This window comes from Camellia sinensis, chromosome 9 (genome assembly GCF_055761805.1).
Source record: "Camellia sinensis isolate YWXY chromosome 9, ASM5576180v1, whole genome shotgun sequence".
NCBI classification, from domain to species: Eukaryota; Viridiplantae; Streptophyta; class Magnoliopsida; order Ericales; family Theaceae; genus Camellia; species Camellia sinensis.
In genome coordinates this window covers 33,100,020-33,106,035 of record NC_138969.1, presented here as the reverse complement: position 1 = coordinate 33,106,035, position 6,016 = coordinate 33,100,020, and the positions used below count along the sequence as shown (strand labels likewise).

Below are 6,016 nucleotides of genomic sequence, written 5' to 3'. Positions count from 1 at the left end.
GTGGTTGAGATTTACTGGCAAGTCACATCAATTTTTCTGATGTGACTTGCCAGTAAATCTCAACCACACAATGTAGCACTCTAGGAAACTTTAGGGAAATTTCACTCTAGAGGATCCTTGGTGCTATCTCCACTTACCCATCTCGTGTTCCCACTCTCTTCCATTTTCTTTTATTTTTTAATATATATATATATATATATGTATATGTTTATTCTAATATCCTACTCCCACTATGTCCACTTTTGCAGACACCCATACCTCTTTTTCTTTTTCTTCTGAAGCAACTGCGTCCATCACCCATGTTGTTCCGTTTTCTTTATTTTATTTTATCTTTCCTTTTCCATTAACAAAAAAAAAAAAAAAAAAGCAGAAGAAGAAGAACTGCACACCAACCTCATTTTATTCCTGTCAGGGATCCAACCCCGATCACAATTTTACACAAAAAAAAAAAAAAAACAAACAAACAAACAACACACCCACACCCACAGTGGGATTTTTCTTCTCTACTCTGCTGCAGGTCTCTTCTTCTTGCCTCCGTCCTGGACGGCCCTTGCCGGTGTTGCCTCCGTGTTTCCCACTCCACTGGGCACGATCACTACTCCCTGCTCCTCCACTGCAGCATATGGCGGACCTCCAAATCGGAACATCACGGTGGCCTTCCGCTTCAGCTCCTTATTTTCCGCCTTTAGCACACTTATCTCTGCTCGCGCATCCTTATACATGCGCTGGAGCAGAGCCAGTTGGGCGTTTAACTGCTGCACCTCATTTGTCCTACTCTGCAGCCGGTGCGACAGGTTTGTGACCGCCGTCATGGTCTCCACACATGACTTCAAAGTATACTGATTGGTCTCAATATCAGTTTGCACCGCCATTTTTTGCTCCACCGACCGCATCGGAAAGTTCAACGGAGCAAAACCAGAGGCGCTTGGTTGAGGTTCACTGGCCACCGCACCAGTTATCTCTCTTGTTGACTCGTTGAGGTCGGGAAAGAGAGTGAGCAGACCACGGGACGAAGAGGCCATATTCTGGGTAGCTGAACGGGAAGACGAGGCCATGTTATGGGTTGCTGAGTGTTTCAGAGAAAGGTTGGTTACAGAATGGCAACAGAGTGTTCCAGAATCTCTTTCTCAGAAACGGAAGAGTTTTTTCAAAGGATTTTCGGCGGTTTCAGACTGGTTTGCACAGCCTCCGCCTCAACCTTGGTTAAATAGTCGAGGCAGACACGCGCATCATGCGCCTCTCGGCGCTCGCCGACAACATGGGCGCTCCTTTTGATAGGCACGCCTTTTGATGGCACGCCTTTTGATAGATTGGGCACACCTTTTGAGGGTGCGACTTTTTAAGGGGTCCGACAAGACTCTGTAAACTGTCCCGACATTGATTCCGGTTAGCTCCTTCATGGGTCCGACAAGACTCTGTAAACTGTCCCGACATTGATTCCGGTTAGCTCCTTCATGGGTCCGACAAGACCCTGTAAACTGTGCCGACATTGATTCTGGTTAGTTTCTACAAGGGTCCAGCAAGACTCTGTAAACTGTCACAACAACTGTCACAACATTGTCTGCTACAACGGTCCGACATGACCCCATAAACTGTCTTCTACATCGGTCTGACACCGCCATCCAGTGTCCTCTACACCGTTATGACACCACCATACAGTGTCCTCTACAACGTTATGACACCCCCATACAGTGTCCTCTACAACGTTATGACACCACCATACAGTGTCCTCTACAACGTTATGACACCACCATCCAGTGTCTTCACCAATGGTCTGACACGACCATACAGTGTCTCCTATCCTCTTTTATTTTTATGTATTTTCTTGTTTTGTTACTCTCTCCAAACTCAAGTTGGTTAGTTCCTATCCCCCTTGAGTTTGCGGGGGCTGTTAAAATTCACCTACTACACACCTACCACTACCACCTACTACACACTCACCTACGTCACCTACTCTCCACCTACTCCTCACCTACTCCATACCTACTACACACTCACCTATTCTCTTCCCACATTCTCTCTTCTATATATAGGAATCATTGTAATATATCAATACAATCAATCAATAATACATAAATTCTAACAATAATTCTTTTAATTTGTTCTAGATTTATTTCTTGACAAGCGTAGTATATCGTGGGCTACTTTTAACTTCTTACTTTGAGATGGATATATATATTGCTGCATGAAGTCGATATGAAATACGTGATGCAAACTTTTAGTCTTTTACATATAAGAATATGAATGTAGACTTTCAAGGAAGGGCTATTTATGATTTAGGGGTTTCGGTAGTTTTTCCATCCTCTTTTAGTTTTTTGTAAGCTTCTAACTCGTATTCCCCCCCACTTCTCTCATTTCTTCTGTATTTAATCACTCTTTTTCTCTCTACAGGATTAATCCACGGACATTGGTTGCTTGAATTCTTGTCCAACAAGTAATTATATATTTCTCACAATGAAAGCTCAAGGTTATAGCTCAGATTTATTTATTTTTCTTCAATCCACCCTTGTTAATCAAATTTTGCGGCAACTACATCCGGTTGATCTTTCAGGTTATCAAGGGAAAACATGTGCACACAGTTTTAAGTATATGATGCATAGTTTTTCCCTTTTTTTTTAATTTTTTTTTACCTTTCATATGATCACATATGATGCTTTTTTCAGACGATTTGTGTTCATTACATATAAATTGTGGTGGAGGAAAAGCCATCATCAAAAACACTATATACGAAGCAGATGATGAATACCAAGGAGGCCCAGCAAAGTTTGTGCAGGCAGGGCCAAGTTCTGTTTGGGGATTTAGTAACACTGGACACTTCTGGGACGCCAGTAGAAATGCAAGCTACTATATAGCCAAAAATGTATCTGTTCTCACAATGAACTACTCTCAATTGTACACAAGAGATCTCACAAAGAACTACTCTCAAATGTTCACCAGAGCTATCACAATGGACTATTCTCAGTTGTACACAAGAGCTCGCGTCTCTCCTCTGTTTCTTACTTATCATGGGCGTTGCTTAGAAAATGGGAGCCATACAGTGACCCTTCATTTTGCTGAGATAATTTTCAGAGACAATCGAACCTTTCAGAGTCTTGGAAGACGAATATTTGATGTTTATATTCAGGTAGTTAATATCAATGTAATTGCACCTTTTAGAATGCAACAGAAACATATCTGGTTTAATTGGTTTCTTACAGGATGAACTGGTTTGGAAGGATTTTGATATTGCTACTGTTGCACAAGGGGTTGACAAGGCCGTACTTCTAAAATTTTGATTTTGCTACTGTTGCACAAGGGGTTGACATAGTTGTGAAGAACAAGACTATAGAAATTAGCTTTTATTGGGCAGGCAAAGGGACAACAGCTGTTCCTACATGTGGAATTTATGGTCCTCTTATATCAGCTATTTCTGTAGAATCTAGTAAGTTATGTTCTGTTTAGGCTTTTCTCGTTTCTTCCTGAATGGTGAGGCACCATCCTCTCTCTCTATCTCTCTCTCTCTCTCTCTCATGCTTGTGTTTGAGGTTCTTTCTGTTGAATTCTGTACTATACTTGCAGATGATTGAATCAATGATATTGTAAAGTTATTCCCCAACTCTTGAGATCTGAAAATTATAGATTAAGAAGCATAATTTACAGATTGAGGATTCTTCTCTTACTAGTTAATTTGTCTTCGAGGTGTCAAATAATTTCTTACTGTAGGAAGTTTAAATATTTGATATTTGGTTTATTGAGGCTATGGACAAAAGGTGTAGACTGTAGTATGCAATCTTTTGATCTATGCTTTACAGATTTTTCTTTGTGTAGATTTCAAGCCTCCTGATCAGAAAAAGAAGATATTCATCGTAGTTGGAGCTTTAGCTTTTGCAATATGCCTTGTATTCATGATTCTCTTTATCCTTTGGTGGAAATGCTTTCCGAGAAGTATTACTTCCAGGGAACAAGGTGGCTTATTTCTCCGCCATGTTTTATTATTTATTTATTTTAAATTCCAAAAATGAACTTTTAAATATTCCGGCTGTGGTAGGATTGTAGAATGTAGGAACAATATATACAGATTGACGCTGTATTTGGTTGGGAGAATTGGGAAGGGATTTGGAGAGGGAAAGAGAAAGGAGAAAGGTGTATGACACTAGGTGAAATGTAAGTATAATTTATTCACATTTTACCTTCCTCTTCCTTTTCCTTTTCCATTCTCAAATTCCTTTCCAAATCCCCCAACCAAACATAGCGTGAACCTTTTTGGTTGTTTATGAACAATGTCAGTAGGCATCGAAATTGCCAACAATATGAATTTTATGTTCTTATTCCGGATAGTATGGAGAAATACACACTATCAATATTGTCAAATTAATCCTGTTTTAAATGTCACAAGGTTGTTTGATAAGTGATAATTGAAACAAACATATATTTAAATGACATCAGTTACAGAATAAGAATTTTGACCCTTTTAAATTTTCCTTTTGTTTTTGTTATATTTAAATTTCCCTTATAAGCATCACTTAGTAGTTGAAAGTAATTGTTTGAGTAGAGATTGCTAACTATCCCCTAGGCTACAAATAAGAACTGAGGAGGTGTAGGGCAACGAAACAAAAATTTGAACCTTATAACATGTTGGAATTGTTTTTAGCTGTGGAAGCTTGAAACTTGTCTTTTTGGTTGTTCCAACTTTTCTGCAACCAAACTAAGCATCAGTTTTTTGCTCTTTAATTTCTTGATCTTTTTATTTCAAATGTCACATTTTTTAGAATGGGCACCTAAATACTTGGCCAAAAAGCAAAGTCGGTGCTTTGATGATAAGATGATGCAGTTGAATATCTCAACTTGTTCTTCTGCAGCTCTAAGAGGATTAGAGTTGCAAACTGGTTTATTTGCCTTTCGACAAATCAAAGCTGCTACTAACAACTTTGATGACAACAACAAAATTGGGGAAGGTGGTTTTAGATCTGTTTATAAGGTATATTGCAATCAATTGTAGTTGTTACCTTGTCATATTCATGTTAGTTTTTTTGTTTATCCTATGTATGACATGGAGATGTCAATCCCATGTCGAGGGAGGGTTACTAAAAACAGACGATGTTATTTCGATGCAGGGTATACTATTAGATGGTACTGTAATTGCAGTTAAGCAACTTTCTTCAAAATCAAAGCAAGGTAATCGTGAATTTGTTAATGAGATTGGCATGATCTCGGGTTTACAGCATCCATATTTAGTAAGATTGTACGGATGTTGTATTGAAGGGAATCAACTACTCCTGGTATATGAATACATGGAAAATAATAGCCTTGCCGAGCTTTGTTTGGTAATTTACTTACGGCTTCTAGTAATAACTATTATTAAGTTGGATCTTCTTTTTCTTTTCTGATCTGTTTTTTCCCCTTCCTAGTTTGATACTTCTTTTTAATTACAAGTCCAGGGGAGTGCCAATTGAAATTGGATTGGCCTTCCAGGCTAAGTATTTGTATTGGCATTGCAAGAGGTTTGGCATTCCTTTAAGAGGAATCAAGACTGAAAATAGTTCATAGGGACATCAAGGCTACCAACGTACTACTTGATGGAAATCTTAACCCTAAGATCTCTGACTTTGGTTTGGCTAAGCTTACTGAAGATGAGAATACCCACATTAGCACCAGGATTGCTGGAACTATGTAAGCTTCCAAATTTTCTCCTTCATTAATGCAGATTGACACTGTCCCATGCTTTTAGAAGTAATTATATCTAAAGATTCCAACTTAGAACAAGCTATAAATCCATTACCTTTCCCTTCAGCCATAAATCACTACCATGTAATAATGTACCTCTTCAATGTAGCTTATTTGAGCTACTTATAGCTTTTTTAATTTGAGAATTTGTGCCAAAATGTTTATTGTAACTTTTGCTTATAGTTTATAAGGTAGAAATAACTTAAATAAGCAGAAAAAATTGATTATTTGAAACTTAAGGTAGAGGTGCTTTTACTTCGGTTTTTAATTTTTAGCTTTTAGCTTGAGAAAAGTTGCATCAAACAGGTCGGTA

At 38.5% G+C, this 6,016-nt stretch overlaps 1 pseudogene across 1 annotated transcript in view; it reads left to right on the top strand.

The window, feature by feature from the left end:
* Positions 1–2,361: 2,361 nt before the first annotated feature.
* Positions 2,362–6,016, top strand: part of LOC114306487 (putative LRR receptor-like serine/threonine-protein kinase At1g07650) — a 30,323-nt pseudogene continuing 26,668 nt past the window's right edge. The window contains exons 1-6 of the transcript XR_014341252.1: positions 2,362–3,124; positions 3,198–3,421; positions 3,808–3,945; positions 4,839–4,957; positions 5,094–5,324; positions 5,423–5,649. The product of XR_014341252.1 is annotated as a putative LRR receptor-like serine/threonine-protein kinase At1g07650 (transcript). The remainder of the gene's footprint in view (positions 3,125–3,197; positions 3,422–3,807; positions 3,946–4,838; positions 4,958–5,093; positions 5,325–5,422; positions 5,650–6,016) is intronic.